The 21328-nt window shown below is 38.6% G+C and overlaps 1 long non-coding RNA gene across 1 annotated transcript in view; it reads right to left on the reverse strand.

Annotated features, from left to right (window-relative positions):
• LOC148339970 (uncharacterized) overlaps positions 1–17238 on the reverse strand; it is a 44956-nt gene extending 27718 nt beyond the window's left edge. Inside the window, exons 1-2 of the long non-coding RNA XR_015842626.1 lie at positions 16822–17238; positions 16662–16706 (exon numbers count right to left, since the gene is read on the reverse strand). This is a non-coding gene — a long non-coding RNA (uncharacterized LOC148339970). The remainder of the gene's footprint in view (positions 1–16661; positions 16707–16821) is intronic.
• Positions 17239–21328: the final 4090 nt, after the last annotated feature.

Here is a 21328-nt window from a genome sequence, read left to right on the forward strand (position 1 = left end):
CTCCACTGCAAAGTTATGCAGCACATGGACACAAAATGTACACAACAAATTAGTTGCTGATAAAAAAAGGACATTTCATTAAATCTAAATCATCTTTTGGGAGTAAAGCTGTTTATATATGGGGCGCATTACTTACATTTACATAATCATACTGTGTTATGCTGTTATTCCGTGGAAGACGAAAGAAAAAAGGATGTAAATGTACAATTAAGAAAATGTAAATGTTGTAAACACTAATCCATAATGATTTTAAATCATGTAGACCAGCTTGTTGCTGTAAAGTATAAATTGTCTACTTTAGTCAAAATCTGACCATTATTGTGGTTCCGTAGATACGTGTGTTCCTTGTTGTGTCTCTGACACCTTACTGAATCAAAAGTGCAATTTCCTGTTGTTGCCTCTTTTGGCTTTGTCAACATTTTGCAGTCTACTGAAACAATTTATTATGTTGAATGTATTCACTGATGTCTCACTACATATTATTTTGAGTGATTATATTGTTCATCAACATAGATTAACATTTCATTGACGAGGTCTTTCCAAAAGGGCTGTCTACTCAAATCAAAGTAAACTGAAGATGTTTTTCATCAAACCATGCCTGGTCTTTTATTTAAAAAATATTTTACTGCTGACAAGCACTACATTTTGTCTGTAATCATGCTTATTTTTACATCAGTATTTTACATGTATTTGTACAATATCAGGTAACATTTGACCTTAACGGTGACTAAAAAAAAACAGGGAGTTTTACTAAAGGTAGAATTCAGGGGCTTAGTTTAGATTTTGATACCTGAGCCTAACAACCCAACTTGATCCACCTCTTAAAACCCACACTATGGCGTCACAATTAGAGAAAGCTACACTATTATTCAAAATGCAACAGCATGCAATTGTACCTTGTGCATCATCTGGAATAGTTCTGACATGACAAAAAATATAACATTTAAATTAAATGCATGCGTATTACTAGATGTACTAACGTGTGCAGATGTATAAAGACGTGTTTTGCTGGTAAACTTGTCTTGTTGCGACCAACCAGAGGATGTTAACGTGACTGATTAGAATTTGAAATCTCATTGGTTAAAGAAACGGTCTCATTGCCAATATAGTTTGAGTTACATCGACCAATTGAGATCTGATTGGACTAAACTTTAGCATCCACACACACGGAGTATTGGTGGTAAGAGTCTATTCATCACAGTAAATTGTGGTGCACTGGAACCTTCACTTGGTGTATAAATGGACGTAACTTAATTTTTGTGCCAGTGCAATTCTGGTCTAGTGTGTTTGGGGCCGTGTTGCCTGTCTCAGCATGCAGGCGAATGAATCTGCCTCGCCCTCAATGCACCTGCTAATTTAGTGACAGAAAGTAGTCTGCGCTTAGTGTAAAAATGGCCACATCTTCATTTTAGTGCAGGGGCAATGGTCTAGTTCAGTGTGATTCTGAATTTAGTAGACCCGCTACACCTCTTCCACACCCCCCAGTCATCGCGCAATTTGATGTAAAAAAGAGGTCTAAATTTTAGACTGGCTAAGAGTTGGTCTATTTGGTATCACAGGTGGTCTAAAGCAATTTTGGTGAATTTAATCAAGGCGCAAGCAGACAGATGGGCGTGATCGACTTCATGATATATCATCCATTATATGACACCTGCATGGTACGATCTCTCTGAATCATTGTAGAAATCAATTCAACGAATGAATTAGAATCATTTTCAGCCTAGAAATATTTGAATAGCACCCCCATCAAAAAGCACCCGTTTGCTCCGTACTGCCCTTATTTTGATACAAATGAGGGATGCAGCGAGGATTGGTCGGGAAAACAGCACTTCGCATCCCACAAAGGCGCACATAATAGCCCCAAATGCCCCGTTACACCCAATTCTACTGACGCAAAGACGAGTAAAATGCCAAAAGAAAGACACCTCGACCCATGCGCGCAATTAGATTGCTTTGAGCTAGACTTGTACCCGGAACAAAAATAGGGCCATAAAATTCTTTTATGTATATGAAAGGGCAATATATTTCCATTTGTTTCAGGCCATTCTTAACTACAACCATACAAAGGAAATGTGCTTGTTTTCAGATGATTTACCTCCAGTTGTCCACCAACTAACTCACACGGCCATATAAATGTTTTATTTCATTCCATAATGAGAAAGTAAAGGGCATGAGCTATGCCTCACCTGCAGTTTTCTTTCTCAGCAGGCGCTTACGCCGGCAGTACGGACATTGAAAGGTGTACACACTTAGCACAGCAGGCTGTGACCTTTTCTGGCAAACACTCCCGAAAACCGATAGCAGTGGTCTTAAGAGAAGAATTGCTCTTCGCAGTCCATGGATGCAGTTTTAAAGCAGCCATGTGCCGAGAGATTAAAATTCAATCTGTTGGGTGCACCTGTAATAATTTTCAAACACACAAAAAAAAAACCTAAACTGTTCTTTTTACAAAAAAAAAAAAAAAAACACTGGTTTATAAGCCGCATACTCTAATTCCTCCTCTGTTATAGCATTAGTGGCACACGTCACATTTGTTGATGATGTCAAGAAGAAGTTTCCCGGGTATGGAATTCCCCATTGTAATGATAATGGAAATGAATAAAAAAAATTAAAAAGACTGAAGCACTATCCCTAAACACTGCACTTTTAGAGAGAGCAGAATAAATATGAATATGATAGCAAAAATAAACTGGTAAATTTACTGTTAGAATTTCGTTAAATTTGTGGGAACAAATTTTCTCGAGGCAATGTACATAAGGAGCACGTCTAGAACAGCACCTTTCACGCATTAAGCGACCAGCTGAATCATCTTTAGTGCAGCACCCCTTTTTGCTGCCACATGCCAAGCAACACTGAGCTCTACTGGATTTAAAGAAAGTGCATAAATAAAAGCCGAGAAGGTCCTCTACACAGCTACAATAATAATCTTTGTTTACACAAGAGAAAGAATGTATGATGTGAGTAATACTGTCTGCCCTGTTTGTATGAGCTGCTGCTACTCGTATGTAAAAGTATATGTTGCATGAAGGTACATCATTAGCATTTCATCACAGCTAATTTGCATTAGCCCACCTATGGCATTTCACATAATATGTTAGCATTAAGACTATGCAACCAGGATTTCAAACTATGTGTATTTTTCGATCAGAAAGAGTTGAGAGCCACTGAGGGTTTAGTTTTTGGCCAATGCTCATGTAGCGGTTCACAGAGCTGACTGGCAACTGTCCCCGGACAGGACGAGTGGTACACATTTATTTTTTTATTTTTTTTTAATGTGTGAGTGTTGTAAAGACACAATATTGTGTGTCACAAATGACTTCACCCACAAGAGACTAAACACATTCTTCTTTGCAATCTACAATACAGGCAGAGGAGCCTATAACCTCTTTCTATACTCTTAAATTTGTCCTTTTGTGTTTCACATTGCCACTCACCCATGTTTGAGGAACATTAACACTTTCCTGTCTAGGAAAACGGCTGTGCAAAGACGAATGTTTTTTCTGCTGATCACAGTAAATAGTGTCATCTTACAAAGCTGCCTGGTGGGCAGAGAGGAGTGATACCCCACCATTTGTTTTCTGCCAGACAAAGAGACATTACACTGATGATGATGCATCGCAGCCTAAAAGGCAGTTGGTTTTGCCACTTGGTGAAATTCATTCATCCAGGAAACAGAATTCGCAAGACGAGAAAGTTAACTTCCATGCATTCTTCGTAAATAACCTCAAGCTATGTGCATCCACTTGTCATTTTATCATGTGTTCTTCTTTTAGATAAGCATTTGATTTACCCCAAAAAAATGAAATGCGCTTGTTGTGAAAAACCTGAAAAGGCCAAGATTAGGTTCAAAACGTCTTCAAATATGATATGCATGTGAAATATTATCTGGAGCTGCAGCCTACTTGGAGTTGGAGCAAAATAGATAACACTTAATTTAAGGGGAGTCCAAACTGACAGTAGCCTTGTTGCAAGTATTGACAACTCACTCAATTCAAGTTAAGGCCAAAAATAAGGTGGCATTTATCACATTAAGTGCACCCTAAAAACGGTAGGGTTAAAAATAACACCATTTTCCGTTAAAAATGGACTGATCAACTATCTGGGTCAATTTGACCCAACTTTCTGACTACTACCCATTTTCTGGGTTGTTTTCTATAAAACCCCAAAAAATGGGTAATTTTGTAAAAACAGCCCAAACCATTAAGCTGTTTTGGACAAAACACCGCAAGGTGGGTCAAACTGATCTAATTAGTGGATCGGTCCATTTTTTACCCCAAATTGTGTCACTTATTAACCCAACTTTTTTTAAATGTTCGGTTCTGAAGAGATGTCCAAATAGGCTATCGTGTCATAGTAGTTTTTCTCAGTTGCTTTGGTACATTTCTCAGATTATCATTTGTAATTTGGAAAACAGTAAGTGCATTTCTCAAAACAATTCAAATTGCAGAAAATCATGGTTCCCTTGCAAAAGCCATCTTCGTTCCCAAAATAAATACGCATTTGTGTTTTTATTGCACAGCACTTTGAGCTGCATTTGATGAAAAATGCCATATAAATACATTTTGATTTGATTTGACTTAACATGTACTGCGTAGACCTCTATACTTTTGTATAATACCTTTTGAGTCGGGGACCATGAAGAGCCAGCCTTCACTCATGTTCCCTTGATTCTGCAAGCTATTCATTTTGCGTTCATTAGCCCCAGACAAGCTTGCCCACAGGCAACATTTCTCCACTTTAATCAATATTTTGTGTGTCAGTTCTACACCCATGTTGAAGGTGGCTGCCGAGCTTTCAATTTCTGTGACAAATTTCAAGCCCCCAGTGAAGAAAAGGTTTACCAACCGTACTGCACACATTACTGTGCAATAATGCCACTTAAGTAAGTGAACTTCAGGGTTGGAAGTATTAATCAAAAAGAGTGTGAACCAGGGAGCGGCAAAATATTGTCCGCGGGCAACGTGGCCTGCTCTGTTCTTTAATACAGCGCAACAAGAAGTCACATCATCACATCATCATGTTTGTAAACATTATTTCAATTTCTATGTTTCGCTACAGACAAATCAAGCAGCATCCCAAAATGGATTTTGATAGGGTTAGGGTTCAGAGAAAGAGGAAGGCCTGGTCAAGCGTATGAACAGCACGCTACAGCCCAACCACTCCGGATAAGTAAACCAACACAGGAGGAAATTAAAATCCACTCTTTGGGAATTTGCACAGTAAATTGTTTTGGAGCCAGCACAGGAGCTTAGAGATGACTTTCCCGCAGGTTTTCATGAGGGTGCCGTCGCTTTCATTAGCTACAGTTGGGCCGAGAGGGGAAAAGCAGTCAGATAGAAACACCACATAAGACTTGATAACATTCCTGAATGGTCTTTAAGTGTATTGACATACAAGAGATCGACTGATAACTCAAAATGAATACATCGTTAAATATGAACATTGTAAAAGATGGGTCCAGCCAGTTCTAAAACTAAAATATAAATTTAAATAAATGTAAGATGTTTTTTCTTAACTGGCATTTTTGACATGTGAGCAATTTACCTGCTTGAAGCAGTTTTTCCTAAGAAATATTATCACAACAACACATTTTCGCAGTGTTATTATTGTTATTAGTATGTTTAGCTTAAAATAAAAAACACCGTTATTCCATAGTTGAAGTCTAAGACATTGTTCATTTGTAACAAGAAATCTTGACTAGTCGGGATTGCGGGCAAATGGGGTTGGCATGGTGGATGCAAATGCAAAAAATAAAGATTTTCTTTCTTTTTAAATGACTTCCATTGGAGGAAAAAAAAGACCCAGGGCAAAAACTCTATATTAGAGCAGCAAAATCCGAAAATAATCAAGATTCTAATTAAGAAAGAACCACAAGGAAATGAAACACTCACAAAAGGAAACATGTCAAAACTAGGGAAACGTGACTTGTAAAAACAATGAACAGACGCAGACTGAAAGAAAGCAGGGAACTACAGACAAAGTGACGAGACAACGGGGCACGCCCGGACAAGACGAGATACCGGAGGCAGCTGATTGGGACACACAAGGAACAGGGCTGATGAGAACAGGTGGAGGCAAAAACCAAATGAGCTGACAAGATATGAGCAAGGTCCATTGGGAAGAAAACTAAATTGAATCATAACAATGCAAAATTCACAACACAATTCAAATGGAACCAATTGTATTGCCAGATTATTTTTTTTCCTTGTTGCTTTATGCAAATGCAGTGCTAGTAAATACATTTTCATACAATTTCCTACAAAATTCTAATGCTGCATTATCACATCTTCCTATGTGGGAGGCATTTATTATAGAGCATGTGTTACAACTGATTCTATCAATAAACACCACTGCAATGCGGAACAGGAAGTTAAATGGCTGGTGGTCATTTACAAAGACAGGTTTCAAGATTTCACGTCAGCACCCAGTCAATCACAATTTTCCACAATGTTGCAGGGATTGGGTTTCACAGTCAAAGCAGGAGCCTGATTGGTTTTGGCTTTGAAAGACCCCCTTAACAGATGATCACGATAGATACGATTCATTGGTAAAACCCGAGCATGTCCCTTCTTGTCAGTCTAAATTTTCAACAGATCAGATTTTCAACTAAATATTAATTTTGAAATATTTATTGAAAATGTGATATAGCTGAAGTCAAAAGTGATATCAGAAATTGCAACACTCTTGTTAGTCCAGTGATATTGTTCTTTTTGTTTAAATCCATTTTATAGTGCTACTGGATTTTCCTGGTCCCTTACTACAATAGTAGTAAAGTGTGTACCCTAAATGTGCCGAATTCACATGGTTTAGAAAACAAGTAGGAGACTAACAGCATCAGCGTCGGCTCAGTCAAAACAAACTACTCTCACTTACTTTGGCTTCATGAAATCAACACCAACAACTGTGGATAATGTCTGTCTGTCTGTTAATTTATTATTTTGAGTAAATGAACAATTATCACCGAAACGGGTCTGATTTGTGTAGGTCAAACTCAGATGACTCAGAAGAGTAAACATTAAACACTGATTTCTTTGCCAAACATTGATGCAGTGCTTTAATGACATGACCTTGCTAGCTATCATTACAAGCGCAGACAAGCATGAACGACTCGCAAAAATCTGTATGTCATAAGAAGCCATTGGTGTACACGTCTTTGTTCTGACACCAACAAGTCTGCTTCAAACTTTTTAATTAAACATACATAAGAAGTGATGACTGTGAATAGAGAGTACGCATTTGGTGGAAAATGCCTCGATTCTTTTATGGCTCTATGGAAAGACTCACCATAAGTTATCTGCTTTATAAATAACCGAATTGACAAAAGCACTGCAAACACACACACTAACAAATCAATTGACTTTCTTTATCCCTCGATGTTTAGGTGCTATTCAGTCTTGGCAAGGTGCCATGCTGATTAGTGTTTCCCCAACCCAGAGGTTTAAAGATGTTTTGTGTTTTCCACAAAACACAGGAAATTAATCTGTCATAAAAAAAAGTAGAGCAGATCTTCCTGTGCAACCATATAACAGCTCTTACAAATTGGTAAGAGACGTTGGACGACATTTATCTTAAATGAACAACGCAATCAGACCACCGAGAATATAACCTGGTCTCGTTTAATTAATCCAACAACAAAACCTGGAATAGGCTATAGATTATGTAAAAGTGACTCAAGACTCTTCCAAAAAATGGGGTACAAATCACATATAAATCAGATCTTGTCCAATGATAAGTGACTGACGTCACTCATTGCCTCTGTGAATGTTATCGCTGTGCCGGAAATGAGAAATTAGCAGGCTACTTCATGGTTTATGGAGGATGACGCAAAACGTTGGGAAAAGTCGACGCATTCTAGTGCAGGGAGGACGGCTCCGTTGTGATTCCAGTGGTTAAAGAAAAACAAAAAAAGGAAGATAGTCTAATGAAATTGTCTTCATCTGCAAACAGATTCAGAAGAAATTGCATTAACCTGCCAAGAACCTCTTTTTAAATAATGAAACGCTGACTGAATTTATGATTCGATCGATTTAAAGAAGAGAGTAATATTATAATTTGATGACCAAAAATGTAATCATCATCGTTGGCATGACCATTCTTCATTTTAATGGGAGAAGTGCATCTTCCAAAAAGACTCCAAGGTTGAATGAGCGTGAAAAAAATTGCGATTTGCAGTCAGCACTGCGAACAGAAAACCGCATGTGACAATTCAGAATGAGAAAATGCTGCAAGTCTCCAAATTAAATGATGAAATTATTTGTCCGTGCCCCCCAGAATGACTCAAATTGGAATCCTGATTGCAGCTCCATTACCATGCCATACAGATGCTAGAACAATCAAAGTAACAGCAACAGATGAAAATAAAGCATAATGAATATTGTGATGAGTGCGAAAATGATGCGACTGATACACTGTGGCCTTGGCTGGGACCAAATACCGCACCAGCTGCATTTAGATCAGGGGGTGAGCAATTAATTTTCCAAAGAGGCCGCGAGAGAAATAGAAATGGTTGTCAAAGGCCACACCTACATGACAACCACAACTGTGTCCAATATGAATTCAGTGTCTTTATATAAAGCAGTAAAGTGTACGGTTTGAATAAGCTGCTACTTGTGTAGACATGGCATGTTGTCAGGATAAGAAAATGAAAACAAAATTAGAAGCATTATGAACATTAACATTTTATAAGTCAGCATTTGCAAACATCAAGGACACGGTATGTCGTTTTAAAGCATGCAGATATTATGATCTACAACTTCTAGCTCATATGAACCATTCCTAGTTAAATTTCAGTCCTGAGTCATCTATCCTGCCATTTGTGTGCCATCAGACTACAAAGAGACAAAAATTAATTGTTTTATATTTGGGTAAAAAAAATGACGAAATGACTAAAACTAAGAATAAAAAGTCAGCATGGAACTTCTGGGGTTTCTTTTTGGACTCTTTGTTTAACGAACAATTAGGGATAATTGTTTACAATTCAAATCAGTCAGTCTAGCTTGACAAATGTAGACAGGCATGAAATCAATGGAGCTGAGTTGTGGCGTTGACACGATAGAAGTAAAACCTAGCTGGTGGTCAATAAACGCAACCACAGTGTGCCAGTCTGTGTTTGCTACACACTTTAGTGAACCATGACAAACATCTGAAAGGTTCAATAAGAAGCAAGACAAGAGGGTATGTAATTAAAGTTGTGAAGAGAAACAGCAACACGGGTGTGGGGAACAGGATCGAAGCTCATCTTAAGCGGTGGACACAAAATGTATCAAAGCTTTATCACTACTTTTTGGCTTCAACCAGATTCCAGATATAAGATGAAAACCGGTAATTGTGTGACATGAGTTCAAGACAAGTGTGCTTCAGTATTGCTGTGTCGCCAAAAGAAGATCAGATCGCATTTTCTGATCAGTTTATGTAGAATTTTACGTAATTCCAAAGGGTTCACAATGCTTTTTCTTGCTACCCTTTGTAGCTTATTTTGGTGTACATTGCTTTACTTTGTGTGTGATTCATGTAAAATGAACATGCCTTACCCTCACAAATTTGCCATAGGTAACTGTTTAACTTCTTTAATCAAAAGCAATAAAATAAGTTTTGAAAATATATATATTTTTTTAAAGACATGGTTCCTTTCCTGACATTTTGATGTCGAAAGTTCACTTTCTCAACAGCAAGTTTGACAAAGGCAAGCTTGACAAGGCGTGCAAAGAAACATGTTTATAGTTTGAACTCATTAGTGGGCTTTCACTGTGATTTGGTGACAGATTTTCCAGGTGACTGAACTGGAAATTCAAGAGGAAAAAGGTTGATATTTCAATTTTAAGCTGCTTTCGAAGTGGTATTTGTTGGCCCTTGTGAGTTAGTGTTATGCCATGTATGGCTTGTGAGATTCATTAAAGATTCAATTATAGTAACAAATTTTCAGTCTGGTTATAATTGTGAAAATCCACTGTTACATTCCATATTTTTCACATTTTGAAACTGATATTTTTCACACAGGAAATAATAGAATTACAAATGATCTGATTCAAACTTTTATAGACGTGCATAATGTGCATAATGCATAATATGTGGTATATTATGCTGTATGTCATTCTGCATTTGACAGGGTATAGCCAATCTCTCTCATTGTCAGGTATTACATTCAAATCGGATTTATTTCCAAATTTGATGGAGGTGTGATTTGGATCTGAAAATATCCGGTTTCATGGTTCTTTTTTTATTCACTGTTATGATAAGTCCGAACTAAGGAAAATGGGCCTTGGAAAACACAGCCACACGTACCACATGCCTGCAGGGTGAAACGTGTCAGACTTCAGATATTAAATTGACAATCAGAATAAATCGAACCCTCAAAGATATGCCAATTGTGTAACAGTGCAAATGTTACACGCGAATAGAATTAGATTGGAGAAGCAACATCAAATGAATCTATAACAAAGCCCAAGTCACCTCTTCGGATGTGAAATGGTTGAAATCCTGTTTCAAAGGTGTGCCACACAAATGACAACGATGGCTTGCATTTAATAGTGATGATGTTGCTGGCCGCACTCTCTAATCTCGTTGCCTCTAATCTCGTTGCACACTTGAGTACAATGACAATAAAGGGATTTCTATTCTATTTCTATTCTACTTACAGAAAAAATGACCAACTCGGAACATTGCGGACTCAAATAAATAAAAGTCACAAATGATCGGAAAAGACAAACTGCTTTCAAACATTTAGCTTGATGGAATGGATGAGTCCATTATGGCAATGCATTCGATTTTACTCACCAGCTACCAAATTACTCAAAGGGAAGTCACAAAATTTTATTCCCGGACTTGTCGATTTTGAGTCCAGTGACTGAATGAATATTTGGGTGAATTAAGGGATTGAATTTAGAATAAAGTGGAACAACTATGAAGTCGCACAACATCTTGACCAACATCGATTAATCTTGTCATCCATTTCCTATTGCACATGTAAAATTAACATGAATGTTTTTGGAATGTGCCAAGAAGCCGCAGTACTCGGAAAAGCCCACGCAAACACAGGATTGAACATACAAACTCCACAAAGAAGGTCCTGAGGTGACATTGAAACCCAGAACCTTTCGACTAATAAACAACTGGCATTTGCCTGTCCCTTGTTTTGTCCCTGTATTTTGGAGATTAAGTGGTGGCGTAAAGTAAACTATCTCGCGTGTTAATGGATGTCAGCAGCCGTTATGTTGCTTTGGAGGGTAGTCCGTAAGTCAAAAAAGACTGACGGAGTAAGGAAATAAATAAAGCCTGCTTCTTGGCTCTCAAAAAAGATCAATGCTTACACCTTCAAGACAGGAGGATTAAATTTTCATTAAAAGAGAATGAACAAAAAGGCTTTGGACACATCACTTATAAGAGAACCTCTAAAGCTGTGGACCTCGGTTGAAAGGACATAAAAATAATGAAAATTCGGACAAAGACATTCACAAATCATATCAAAAGTGAAATGAACTAAAGTGATTGCTGCAGAGGGGGGGCGCAAACTGAATATGATTAAATGTAATTATGTGTAATTTCTATCTTTTCAGAGTATTAAATATTGCAGCCATTCATCCAATTTTGTAACTGTTAATCTTCTTCAGAGCCATGGGGAGCTGCAGCCAGTGGCAGTGGCAGTCCTTGGCACAAACACTCACAAAAACACCAGAACTGTTCAATCAAGAAATCTCTTAAACGGAAACTTTCGGGCAACAAGATGCCAGATTTCCACCCAAAAAAAAAAATCAAGAAAAGATGATGAATTAAGTAACTGACATCAAACAGTTTGGAAAAGGTTACCATTCCTAACATTTTATTTAGGAGGCAAACCACCATGGGGGCCAGTTTCCACAAGTGTAACAGTAGTGAACCTTCTCAGGAGTGGACGAGCTCAAGAAATTACCCCAAAAGAAAAGCGACAATGCATCCAGGAGGTTACAAATGATCCTGGGACAATAACTAAACAACTGTAAGCCTCATATACCTCAATTAAGGTCAGTGTTTGTGACTAAAAAGTGAGAAAGATATTGAGCAAAAATGACAGTGCGCTCCACTGTAACTAGAGGAGCTCTATCTTTAGCTATGTGCTAGGCTATCGCGTCCACCACTGAGACGTTCTCTCGTATGCTGTCGCCTCCGTTATGGGCTGTTGTCAATTGTCGAACCTTGCTTCTCACTTTGAACTTTTAGCACAAGCTCCAAGTCAACAGCATGGTTGTGTTGTGGGTGGTGAAAAAGAAAAGGTTGGACGCGCTGTTTCAGGTCCTTACGACGCACTTTGTAGTTTATGTTCTTTTGCTCAAACATCGTCTTTATGGAACCCAAAACATTTCCAAACCACAGATGTCCAATTTCTTTTCGGGACAAGCGCGACAGGAACAATTTCAACTAACGTTACTTCGTCTGCAGCCGTATCAGCCGCTTCAGGATTTGAATCGCCAGCTACAAACGCGTCTTCTGTTTACATTCTTCTACAGCGCATGAGTCTGGTGACTACATGCGCTGTAGCCGTCTTAAAGAGGCATGAACATCGCCGCAGACAGAAAAGACTTTTCTTTTTCAGTTTTTTTTTTTTTAGACACCGAATTTACCGACATGGGCAAAATTATGTTGGTCACTGTAATACATTTCGGTAACGGTAAATTCTCGGTTTATCGCCCAGCCCTACATCCATGGCAGAGTTACAAGGCAGAAATCTCGGTGGGTGCTGACCAAAAAGATCATGAAGGCTCATCATACATTGGCGAGAAAAAAAAAAAACACTAAACTAAATGAATAACTAAAAATAGATAAATAAACAGTGACAACTGCATAATTCCCAAGTCTTTTGGAAAAATATTCTATGGACAGTTCTAATCAGTTCATAAATTGATCCTATTCAGTATGTTCACACAAAACATTGTTTGGTTTATCTCTAGATAGCGGGAAGCTCCCCAAGTGGGCACAAATTCGCCATATAAATGACAATGATGAACAGGCCCTATTGTGGGGGCACGGTGTATTTCCACCTCCCGCCCTGTCGTAGCAGACACCACCACTGCTGACATTCACGCCATCGCTGGATGGGAACTGAGCCCACCCTGCCATTACACACTCACCGACCTTAATGAAATGTCATTTAATTTGTCTTAGCATATAACTCTGCGTATGTACCCCCTCAATTATTTTTCAGATTTCAATGTACGATTAATTCAGAGAGTGGAGCGTGTCCTCCAGCATCATAAACTTGAAACAATGCTCTCCCAGCTCTGACCTTCGTTTGATGATAAAAATGTATTCCAGTACACTGGAGATGTTGTTATCCCTCCTGAGCATAACATCCCTAGCTTTGATTAACTATTTTGCTGCGACATCATTAAACAGATTGAGGTATCAGCAAACACATATTGAATGCGGATTTGTCAGAACGACTACAATTACCCCATTAAGTGACATGGTTGATTTATGATTGGATAACTACACAGATAATCCCTTCATCCATTCAGGGTTACAGGTAGTTGGAGCACATTCGTTGATTATGAGCAATGGGCAGACTACAGTCTGGACTGATCACCATTCCATCACATGGAACATATTGTAAAAGAGCAGACAGCCACTCACACTCACTTTAGCTTCATTACTGAGTGGTAACTGAACCGACACTGCATGTCTGCACTCAAGTCAGGATAGGTAACCATGACATCAGTGACACAATACACATCATTCACCAGCTTGTATATGTTTGTGTTTCAAGTCCATATGCTTCTTCAATAAAGCCTAGACAATTGTTTCAACAACAAATATAAGGCTAACCTAAGAGGCATTCACTTGAAGTGAATGCCATAGTGCTCGTGTAGCTCATACTGCCGAAGATAAATTCATTGCGTGATTTACATATTTGGCCAATAAAGGTGATTCTGATTCTGAATTTAAAGAAGCAAAACAGCATGACAAGCAAGACATGTCATGTCAACAGCAATTAAATTTGGCTTGCTGAACCACAAAACTTTAACAAAATACAAATTAATCTGTTATTCCAAGGTGTGCACTTGAGCAGAGCAGATCTGAATACTGATTTGAATGTATCAAACGTGTATGTGCATATTTGGTTTAAAAACGTCACCATTTAACCCTGAACGCGTCGAAAAGTTCATTTAATTTGATATATTTGTGATCAATTATTTACAGGATTTTATTTATTCAAATTAATTACCACCCTAATTAATAGTTACTCAAAAACGTATGAAACAGGGATTATAAACTTTGTAACGGCAGAATTTGTGACAGTTCTTTTATTAGAATTCATTAGATTGTACCAGTGTACCTGTGTGTGTATTGGTTTTCTGCATTAAAATTCAAACAAAAGGTCAGTCTTTTCAGACAGTCTGTGCACTTTGGGTTTGTTTCTTTTTCTCTTCCTTTGTTTTTAAATGAGCTCTTGTTGTAAAGCAGAGAAACATCATTGACATTATTTTGAGCTGCAATATTTTCGCCCTGAACTGGAGTGTTTAGATTTGAATTGTGGTTTTAATCAACACAATTTATTCACCTTTTTCAGGTGAAGTGTCTTTACTGATATATATTTTCGGCGTTTTACTGTGCATCATTGCTGATTTATATGACCGGGCTTGCAGACGCAACTGATTGTGTGCAATGCTAGATTAAAGCGAATGCAGCAAGCATCCAAGTGTGCTTGAGGATTTTTTCAAAGGCTGTTTATATTCAAAGCTGGAGAAAATATGAAGTGGACTGAGATGAAAACGTTCATGTGACATATGTTTGATGGGATATCCACAAGCTACCGAAGGCGGAGAAAAATCAATCAGCAGACTTTTAGAAGATGGTTAGCAGAATGGACTCGGTCAGCCCTGAGATTGCGAAAGCAGCTCCACACAAAGCATAGGAAGAATGAACGTTCTTCACTCTGCTCTTTTGGTCCTTTGTTTGGTTACGTCAACCCGAGACAAAGTGGGAAGCAGGTGGCCTTTCACATCCAATCTCGTGTCTGAGTTTTATTGCCGGGGTCGGTGCGTGTATGCATGGCATTTCTGGCTAACAGCTAGCACATTTAGGGCGTCAGTATATCGTGATCGTGTTTGAAGGAGACGTACTATATAGGTACAGTAATCCACATTCAATTGAGGCTGATATGTTCCGGACCACCCTGCAGTAAGTGAAATCTGTCGTATAAAAATATCCTATTTAAATATTCTCTATGCAATAGGATTTGCAGTAGTACATTTTAAGGTCTTTAAACATACTTTAAAATAATAAAAATGCATTGAACATAATGAAAGTGCAAGTGACAATGGTTAGCACAAAAGAATTGCACCCTACAGACAGTGTAACAGCGTACAATCAATATCAATCAATAAATCCCGTTTTTTTTCCCAAAACTCTCAAACAGTCAATAATCATGCCCCCAGATGCATGTCATAAAATAAACCTTAAATTCTTTATGCTTAAAAAGAGGGTTTACAGTGGATGATGTTCAAAAATGTGCTGATAACATCCTGATTTTCTCCCAGAGTAACCAACTGAACTCATCTCATCACACTTTGCATCAATAATCATACCCAAAGATATACTTTATAAAATGAACCTTAAGCTGTCACTTTCTTTTCAGGTTCATATGGAGCCTGAGCACATCTCTGCTGGGTGACTACACACAGCATCTGCTAGTGTAGGGCATTTGCATATTTCAAGCGTGCTTCATGTTTTTCCACGATTTCAATGGCATTTACAACTCTAGGACCTCTTTGGTGTTTTCGCGTTGATTCCCATCTTATGCTGGATGACCTATATAGAGATCAACATTCACACTGCCTGCACCAAAGTCAGGCTATAGTACTAAATTGCGAGTTCACGTCAGGGTTCGTTCAAGTTTGCAAATGTTCGCCAATCTGTCATCAGATGTTCGCTGAACGAACTCTAAAGTGCACTGGGAGCCAGTGAAGAAAGGCCAAGATTGGGGTGCCGAGCTCCAGTTAAAAGGAGAGCAGCAGCATTTTGTACCAGTTGGGAGGCGCTTGAGGGAGGACTGGCTGACTCCAAAATAAAGTGCATTAGAGTAATCTAGCCAAGCTGCAACGAAGGCATGGATAGAAGAAAGAAGCTGGTTCGAACAACAGCACTGATTGCCGATCTAATTTAAAATCACTGTCCAGTTTAAAACCCAAGTTTGATACTGTTGGCTTTAGATAAGATGCCAGGGGGCATGGTCATCATGTCCATTTATCCCAGCACGTTGAAAAGTCTATTCTTGAAAACTATTATTTTTCAAGTAGAAAATGACCTTGCAAATATCATGGAAAATTCAAGCCTCTTGGATTTTATTCTGCTTCATCCACAGTGTCACACCGTTATGCCTTTAATCTTTGCGTACATTGAAGCCTTGAATAAGTATTACGATATTACCCATATCTATATATCACATTTGTTTAATCTTGTGTTATTATGGCAAGTCTTGAGATTTACTGGGCCAACCTGGGATTGTATTTCCTGCCATGTCATGTGGATACGTCTCGGTCTGACAAAAAAAAAAGTCCTTCGATCTTTGTATCCTTACATTTGGAGCGAAGGAAAACTCATAACTCAACTTTAAAAATAACTAGAAAGGAAAACGAGAACATAATGTGCTACAAGAAAAGTAATTGGGGGAAAACAATCAAAACAAATACCTGCTGTTCCTGCGCGTTTTGGCCACTTTCAGTGTGGTGCGGTGCCTGGATGGAGTACACATTTAAAATGAAAGAGAAAGACGTTGCGATAAAAGTCCATTAATATAACTTGTTTTTCACAGATTGGGAAACATTGTGCCATTAACAAGTATTATCTTACCTGTGTGTATGTGCGAATAGACGTTACTTGAAGGAATATCATTCCCGAGGTTGATGCGAATTTCTTGCGAGCATTTGAATGGAATCACATGTTGACGTTAGCATTAACACTAGCTTTGTTTTAAAAAACGAAGCACGTATTCTATTTAAATATACAATGTGTGTAATTATTTTTGACAGGTTTAATTGTATAGTTCACGCGAACTAGGGTATTACCATTAGACATTTTCAAAGCACCTACAGTGTCGGCAATCATTTAACCTTCTCCAGCTTTCTACGTGAGCCACATGGTGCATTCAGGGTACTTTTACAACGTCGGGAACGTATAAACGCATTGCGCCGCTCTACACATTAGACGTCTTCGATTGCATATAGTACAAGAAGTATAACGTTTTAGAGATCGGGAGAAGCCAAAATCGAACTGATGATTTCAATATTAATGAATACCCAGCGTTGATACAGCGGTAAGATGATATCCTACCAGCCCACATTCTTCTTCATGTTTTAATCTACTTTTTCTTTTCGATCTTTTACGAACTGCGATAAAAGTATTACCGGTGTTCTGCCAAATGTACTACCCGCACGAATCGTCCTACCGAAGGCTGTTTCGTCAGCTTGATCTGTCAAAATGTCCTACCCATGCGAAACTACCAGAGGCTAAGTGTTAGCAAAGTACTACCGTGTGCTTTCAGATCGCCTTGTTTACATGCATATAGGTATAATTAAAAAAATATTTTAGTAAATTACACGTAGACGCAAGCAGGCAGGACGTCCTGACAGTTTAATTTATATATGTATAAGCATGTTTACAAACAACTTTTACTGGCGATATCAAACGAGTGTGGCATACATATGCGTGAGTAATGTGCTCAACACACGCCAGTGTATTTAGAAGCAATGGAAAATTCAAACAAGACTCAATGAAAATAAAAATATTAAGTACTCCCCACTTTTAATCGAACAAACGACAGGGGAGACAAAAAACTCCAAACTTCTCACGAAATCGCTGTCGGCATTGTGCGCATGCGCACTAGGCATTGGTAGGACGTCTGGGTAAGGGAGGAATTTCAGAACACCTGTTCCCATTACGCTGCAGTGATTGCGGATATAGTTTACAGTAAAAAAGGCTCATTTTCATAAAACAATCTAAATTAAACTCAAAATAGCGCTTGGAATTTTGTAATGTTTTATTTAGTCCCTTTGCCCTCAAAACTTTAAGGCAATTTATGTTGTTTGTTTTCTCAAAATCATTACAATAAATCTCTCTTCTATTTTTATTCAAGGAGGATGCACACAGTCGGCAATGGAATCTGTTCGCTTTAATAATAGAAAAACCAAAACGAAATAAACACATCCAAACAGGAGCTGCTGATGGCCACAACTCACGCCCACATGCTCCACTGCCCGGGCCAATCTTCCGCAACCTGGCTCGTCACCACTCAATGACGTCACCACCACTTAACTGACGCCGCTCTCACGCACACACCAAACAACGTACAGATATTACAGTACTTCTCTTTAATTAGATCCTCTTGCTACTCTTTTTACACACCCTAATTAATTGTTTACCGGATTTAATTTTCTTATTCCATCCATCCATTACCAACTTCTCCTCACTAGGGTCACAGGCGTGCTGCAGCCTATCCCAGCTGTCCTCGGGCTGTAGGCGGGGCACACCCTGAACTGATTGCCAGCCAATTGCAAGGGCACACAAAGACAAACAACCATCCACCATACTCTCATCTAGGGACAATTTAGAGTGTTCAATCAACCTAACATGCATGTTTCTGGGAAACCGGAGGACACAAAAGCGATACGGGCATAGTACGTGTCCTACCATTTACAATTTTACTGTGTCAACATGAATGTGCTACTCCATTTCTATTTGTTATTTTTCATTTGTTTCAACTCCCTGAAAGACACAAACCACTTACGTTTGCTCACAGGGTTCATGGGAGTGACCTTCAGCCGTGGAGGAAGGCCTTTTGCTGGAGGGGTAAAGCCGTTGAAGCTACGGGAAGATGGTGAGGACGATTTATTGATTCTTTGGAAGCATCACCTCATCGACTCAACATATTGACCGCTTCACAATAAATACAGCTCATTTAATCATTTTTGCTTCGTGTTAACAACTGTTAACGTGACTCTCCTCTAATTTTCTTCACTCCAAATTATAAATTCTCATCAGATAAATTTTGTGTATACTGTATTTGTACTAATAAATACCTACTTTGGCCCTCCTACTTCAAATGATGTCAAATTCTTTGGAAAATCTAGTATTCTTACCAAAATTCTTAACTGTGCTCTCTACTGTCTGGTACCAGAAGTTTACAAATAAAACAAAAATGTATTTAATGTATGCACAATATAGGGGAATATATGGAGCAGCCACAATGACCTTTCTCGAAGATTTTCAAGAGGCTAGTCATATCACTAATGGCACCATGTTATTGACCTTATGCTGTGCACGTTACCTTGCCTAAATGCAATTAAGTTGTTTGGGTTAATCGCATTGTTTCATGTTGGAGTTTTGGTCAGTTACTTCTCAGTAGATTTTTTTTCTTTTTTTCCATTAAATGTCCTGTAGAAGATGCAGTGACAAGTTATTAGTTGTTTCATTTGCAAAACTAGTAGATGCTAATTATTTTTTAATGTTCCATAAAAAGTGCTACGTACCCATGTGTGATATTTGTTCAGGTACTTTAAAAAGAGTTTTTACTTGTGACAAAAGTGATATTCTCCGTTAAATTTATGAAACATAACATTTCACACTGTCAAAATCCAACATATGGTGACAATAAGAAGCCAGCACCCGTTTTGCAAACGCTGATTGAGGAGGACATCTTGCATGCACGATCCAGACTCTTTTTTTTGGTTTTGTTTTTTTTAACACACTAAACACATAAGAATAATAATGAAAACATCATCTGGCACACCATCTGGATTTTTGTACACAGCATCCACATTCTTTGCTGGCTACTTTAGAATATAAATGTTACGAAAGATGATTCACCTTATTTTAAAGATGAGTTTAATTTTCTATCTACCACAGGGGGATATACTAAAATGTATGTTGACAACATTTAAACACATTAACATGAAAATTGCAAATCATTTAAAAGTATAGTGAAGAAATAAAAATGGGTTACTGGAATGGACAGTTGATTTGTTTGTTCCCTCCTTTGATTTAATACATTAAGTTCATCCTCAATTAAAATAAAAGCTTACCAGCTCAGGAAGTCAAGGACATCCATCCAAGCATCTAAATCTAAATGAATAATCGAGTCAATTTATCTTTAAAGCACCAATTCATAACAGACGTGTCAAGGCACTTTACACATTGAGCAGGTCAAGAACCAACCGGAAAGCCAATTGAAGTGGGTGGAAGCTAACCTCACAGATTTGAGACCCGGGGACTGAGGTTCCTATCTTGGTCAGGGTGAGGTCAATGGTATCATCCAGTCCATAGGCAACATCCATCCATCCATTATCTGTACCGTTTCTCCTCACTCGGGTCGCGGGGGGGGTGCCTATGCCAGCTATCTTCGGGCAGTAGGCGGGGGACATCCTGACCTGGTTGCCAGCCAATTTCAGGGCACACATAGACAAACAACCATCCACTCTCACACTCATACCTAGGGGCAATTTCGAGTGTCCAATCAACCTGCCGTGCATGTTTTTGGAATGTGGGAGGAAGCCGGAGTTCCCGGAGGACTGTAGGCAACATCCAAGTACAATTGGCACAACTATAAAAGTTCCATAATGAAAATCCACGGCTGATAAGAAGTAAGGTGGTTCTCGAGAAGAAGTGAACACCAAGGGATGTAGACAATGATAAGCAAGATGGTAGCATCTTACAGATGAGATCATAGCACACATGATAATAGCGGTATCCATAATAATAGCCGTGTGGTTATTGCAAACAAGTTAAAATCAGGAGGAGAGAAGGACAGAGAGAAGAAATGAGGAAGGGAAACTCAGTGCATCAAAGGTGATCCCTGGCAGTACAATAGCAGCATGACTAAAAGATGAGCCAGGACAAGTCTGAGTCATACTTGACTATAAGAATAATCAAAAAGAGAAGTTTTAAGGTAACCCTTGAATATAAAGAATGTGTCTGCTCTACGGTGGAGGACAATCTCTGTGGACTGCTTGCGGTTGTTCAGGGGCGGTCCAATATGTGGAGGAAATAACAACAGCTTTAACTACAGAGCCACTTGGCTTTCTGTGCCTTAGCAGTGTCTATTACCTTGCTCATTCTGTCAGCTAGATAACCACTCAGATGCAAGGCCTTAAATTGATTTTTAGGGATTACTTTTGGCAGCAGGGAAGCTGTGTGGAAGTCTGTAATCTCTCCCTCAATTCAGCTTTGAACATCTACTGAATTTGAATTAAATGCTCTTCATTTTCTTTCCGTCACTTCTGTGTGCTGTTTTTACTCCATTAATTCAAATTAACTTTTTAAAGAATACCCTTGACCTGCAGCATCCTGGCACGGATGGCGTTCC

This window comes from Idiotropiscis lumnitzeri, chromosome 3, assembly GCF_059441095.1.
Source record: "Idiotropiscis lumnitzeri isolate Australia: NSW breed Sydney's pygmy pipehorse chromosome 3, RoL_Ilum_1.0, whole genome shotgun sequence".
NCBI lineage: Eukaryota > Metazoa > Chordata > Actinopteri > Syngnathiformes > Syngnathidae > Idiotropiscis > Idiotropiscis lumnitzeri.